General features: G+C 41.7%; 1 non-coding gene across 1 annotated transcript; it reads right to left on the reverse strand.

The window, feature by feature from the left end:
- Positions 1–323: 323 nt before the first annotated feature.
- LOC118480000 lies at positions 324–430 on the reverse strand. The gene has a single exon (XR_004861640.1). It is a non-coding gene; the product is annotated as a small nucleolar RNA R71 (small nucleolar RNA).
- Positions 431–5,150: the final 4,720 nt, after the last annotated feature.

Here is a 5,150-nt window from a genome sequence, read left to right on the forward strand (position 1 = left end):
GCGCCGCTATCAACGCACCGAATGTTGAAGCCAATAACTTCGAACTTCGGCCGCATTTGATACAGATGCTTCAAAATTCCGCAACCTTTCATGGGCTTGCGGACGAGGATCCCCATCTACATATTACTAATTTCTTAGAAATATGTGATACTTTTCGAATCAATGGAGCATCAAATGACGCCATACGCCTTCGAATGTTTCCTTTCTCACAAAAAGACCGAGCAAAAGCTTGGCTTAACGCCCTCCCAGCTGGATCGGTAAACACCTGGGATGAACTAGCCCAAAAATTTCTATATAAGTATTTCCCTCCCACTAAAACGGCTAAATTAATGACTGAAATTAATACATATTCACAAGAGGACGGGGAATCCTTATATGAAACTTGGGAAAGGTTCAAGGAGCTATTGCGAAAGTGTCCACATCACGGCCTTGCGATATGGCAACAAGTATCCACTTTCTATAATGGGTTGTTGCCACACACAAGGCAGACACTTGACTCTAGCTCCGGGGGACTTTTAGGTAATCGCCGCCCGCATGAAATATATAATCAAATTGAGGAAATTGCTCAAACCAATTTTCAGTGGCACACTCCCCAAGGCTATAAATCTATTGCCCCGGGCGCCCATAAGGTTGATGAAAGCACTTCTTTACAAGCCCAAATCGAGGCCCTTTCTTCGAAATTAAAAAAATTGGAAATGACAAAAACAGTCTCGGTTATGACTTGTGAAGGGTGTGGTGGGCCACATGAAAATTGGAGTTGTATGAAAGAAACAGACGATCAACAAGAGTCGGTAAACTACATTGATAATAGACCTAGGCCGCCGGGTCCTCCAACGGGCACCTACAACCAAGGATGGCGAAATCACCCTAACCTTGGTTGGAGAGAACCCGACAATAGTAGTAACCAACAAAACCAACGAACAAACTTTCAACAACCAAGAAATGAGTCACAAAATTTCCCTCAACAACAAGGTGGACGAGAAAGGCTTGAAGATACTATATCTCGCCTCATCTCCGACACTGAAAAGAAAAACTCGGAAAGGTTTCTACAATTAGAATCAAATTTTAGAAATCAACAAGCTAGTATTCAAAACATAGAAAAACAATTAAGTCAACTAGCCCAAAATTTTTCCGAGAGACCACAAGGCGCATTACCAAGCAATACCGAAACAAACCCAAAAGCGCAAGTTCATCTCATCACATTACGAAGCCGCGCCGTGGGGCCTACGGAAGTGCCACCGCCTACAGAGGAGACTATACCGCCGCCTCTACAAGAGAAGGGTTCCCCTCCATCACCAGAACCTACCAAGGCTCCTCGAGTTCCGTACCCCGGTAGGTTAATCCGTCAAAAGACCAATGAGCAATTCGCAAAATTCGAAAGTCTACTAAAACAATTGCATGTCAATATTCCTTTTATTGATGTCCTAACCCAAATGCCCAAATACTCTAAGTTCATGAGGGACTTCCTCACTCATAAAAGGAAACTTTGCAATTAGTTAACTTAGGCGAAGAATGCTCTGCCCTCGTACTCAACAAACTCCCCCAAAAGAAAATCGATCCCGGAAGCTTCACGATTCCTTGCTCGATCGGGGACTCCCCCGTTCGCAATGCACTAGCCGACCTTGGGGCTAGCATTAACCTCATGCCCTCATCAATGTTCAAAAGACTCGGCCTAGGAACAACGAGTCCTACAAAAATGAGCATACAACTTGCTGATCGATCCGTCAAATTCCCGCAAGGTGTCATCGAAAATATCCTAGTAAAGGTAAACAAATTTGTCTAACCGGCCGACTTTGTCATACTCGATATGGAAGAAGACACTGAAGTCCCCCTCATACTAGGGAGACCATTTCTCGCCACCGCTCAAGCAGTGGTAGACATGAATGACGGAACGCTCACCTTAAGGTACGGGGATGATGAAGTAAAGTTCGGGGTTGGGAAGAGAATAGAGGACGATGACCCGGTCAACTACATGAAGGTTATTGATTCGTGTTTGGATGCTGCTCTCCGACGGTGCAACATGGGATGCCAAACATCCCACTCAGAAAATATATAACCTCACATTGGGTCTAGCCAAGGACCCTTATAAATGTGGCGCACCACGGAGGCATTCCGCGAAACTATCCTTAGTTTAGTTTAATCTTTTAGTTTTAATTTGCAGGAATAAAACACACTCATGGTAGTAAGGGATGATAAGGGAAACGAGAAACATGGCCCCATGCACAAGAACAAGGCCACCCGACAACAATTTCTCCATTATAGTAGGTTCAGCACAGGCCGTGCCCAGCCCACACGGCCCCGTGCTGAACACCCTGCAGAAAAATGCCTAGTTCAGGTAACTGGACACGGGCCGTGTTCACCAGACACGCCCCCGTGTCCAGGCTTCTGTTTCTTTTCTTTAATTATCGTTACTGGCACCTGAACACGGGGCCGTGCCCGGTCACCACGGGGCCGTGTCCAGACTGCCAGTAACATAAATTTTTGCTTTTAACACCATGTTACACATTGAATCAACCTAAAAATTTATTTTTGGGACACATTGAGGACAATGTGTAATTTAAGTGGGGGGGGGGGGGAGGGAGGGATACTAAAACCTTGAATTTTGCAAGTCCTAGTAACAAGCCTTACACAAAACTCTATTGGAACCGCTAATCACCCCAATTTTTTTTTCAAAAATTTTCAATTTTTTTACTTGTCAAAAGTTTAAGTTGGGAATTCTAAGACTAACAAGGTTATATTTTTACAAATTTACAACCAATAGCGTCGTGATAAAAAGAACCAACATAAGAAAAAGGATGAAACGGCATGACAAGCTTAGTTAAAATTCGATTATATATACTTGATCACATATAAAAACCCATTCCCACAAAAAGTGAGTTTTGAGCCTTTATTGAGCATACAAATATACATCTTCACGCTAAATGCTCATTTTTCGTTTCTTGTGTGAATAGCCGTTTGGTTCTTACGACTCTAGAACTTGCCACGACAATTGATTCCCGGTCCTTACCAACTTAAACTCAAGTAAGTAAATGATGGAGGCATTAGGACTAACCCTTTTTCTTTCAAAACCATTATTTTTATTTTTTCCTTTCACCTACCCAAAAATTCCCCCTAGTTAACCCCTTTGAGCCTAAACCTTTTCATTTCTTACCCCCAAAACCCATTTTACCCACCAAAAACCCTTTTTATTTTTACCCTTTATTTTAGTAACAAGCTCGGTTTTCGTGTGACTGAAAAAAATGAAGTTAGAAATAAACAAATAAAGCTCTTAAAACAAAAGCTTGTTTGAAGAAATACTTCATTAAAAATAAAAAGTCACTGAAACAAAATGTTTTACGAAAACCGACGCTTTTTACGATTTTCGCCCTTTTCTACTAACCACTAACCCAATTACCCACCTTTAGCCCAAGCCTTTACCCAAAAAAGTCCTCTTGATATTACAAAGGTAAAAAGTCCTTATGGTAGGAATAAGTTCCATGCCGCTCTCGAGTGATTCACTAAAAAAAATACACCTTCGGCCGAGTGTGAGTGATTTCTCCCGTGAGATATGTGAACTTGTATATAAATGGAATTTTAAAAAGACATGCTATGCCCAAATAAGTAATTTCTCTTATGAAACGTTCTAAATAAATCATAACGAATAGGATTGTAAATAAATAAAAATAAAACCCAATAAAGATCTTGGATTCCCGACACTCTATGACAAGCCAAAACCTTCTCTTCTACCCATTCCATTTGGGAGTGTAAGCCACATATTAAAGAATTTTGCTTGAGGATAAGCAAAAATTCAAGTGTGGGGATATTTGAGGTGTGTAAATGCAACATATAAATTACATCAAATAAGGCATAAAACTAACCCCTTTTAAGTACTAATGTTGGAAAAAGAGTGTTTTTGTCTTCCTTTTGTATTTTCAGGATTAAATGAGCTCAAATTAACAAAAGAAGCAAAAAGACAGCTGAATCTAACATAAATACAAGAAAAGGAACATAAGTGGAATGCCCGACCCCTCGACAGCATCCTCCCAAGCAAAACAGAGAAGGCAGAAGACTGAACACGCCCAGTGCTCAGCCAGCACGGGGCCGTGCCCAAGAAGCAGCAGAAAAGACAAACCTATAGAAGCTTCTATTGCCCACCACAGGGCCGTGCCCAGTGAACACGGGGGCGTGGCGAAAGTACTGCAGGCGCATTAATTGTAATTGCGAATTACAATTAATGAGGAGAGAGATTGTCAGACGGGCACGGGGCCGTGTGCAGCGGACACGGGGCCGTGCCCAGGCTTCTGTTCAGCCTATAAATAGGAGTGCTTGGTTTCATTGCAACTCATCCCTTGGCACACCACCTCTCTCACACTTCATCCACCACCCACCACCACCATAACACCATCATCCACCACCATCATCCATTGTCCATCATAGAGTATGTGAGTCTTCTCGGGATCCAAGATTGATCGTAAGAGTTCTTGACAATCAAGGCCATGTTTGCCTAAGTCTCTTACATCACTTGGTGAAGACAAGTGTTTTGTATAATACTTTTTATTTTTAATCTTTTGCACTTTTTATTTGGTTTTGTATTAATGACTTTAATAACTAGTTACTTATGTTGAAGGTGATTCTTCCTTATCGTTTGTCCGTGGTGTCTTGGCATTATTTTACTGTCTATATAAAATAAAAGATTTTCACTATTCATATCTCCACGGTCTATATGGAGGTATGTTGGCTACCTGGTCGGGGGTTAAGGGAACGGTTTGGTAAGGGTCTTGCCCTTGTTCAGCATTTAGAGGTCATGCAAGGGACCTGGGTCAAATTTAGTAGGATCTCCTTCAATACCCAAAGGTATTGGATGGCGGGGATCCAAAATCTTTGACCCCCTCATAAGTTAACTACTATTAATACTATAACGCGGCTATTTAGGACTGTATCCCTGCTGACTCAGACTACTTAGTCGAGGGTAACGTCACCTCCAAAAGTGGGGCCTACCATAATTTGCATTAATAACTTAATTCATTATCTTTCAATAATCCGACCCTTTAGGATTGTATCCTTGCTGACTCAAACTACTGGGTTGAGGGTAACGTCGCCTTCAAAAGAGGGGCCTACTATAATAACTAAGATAATCTCTTAAACAAGTGCAAAAGTGCGAAAATAATCAA

Source organism: Helianthus annuus, chromosome 6 (assembly GCF_002127325.2).
Source record: "Helianthus annuus cultivar XRQ/B chromosome 6, HanXRQr2.0-SUNRISE, whole genome shotgun sequence".
NCBI classification, from domain to species: Eukaryota; Viridiplantae; Streptophyta; class Magnoliopsida; order Asterales; family Asteraceae; genus Helianthus; species Helianthus annuus.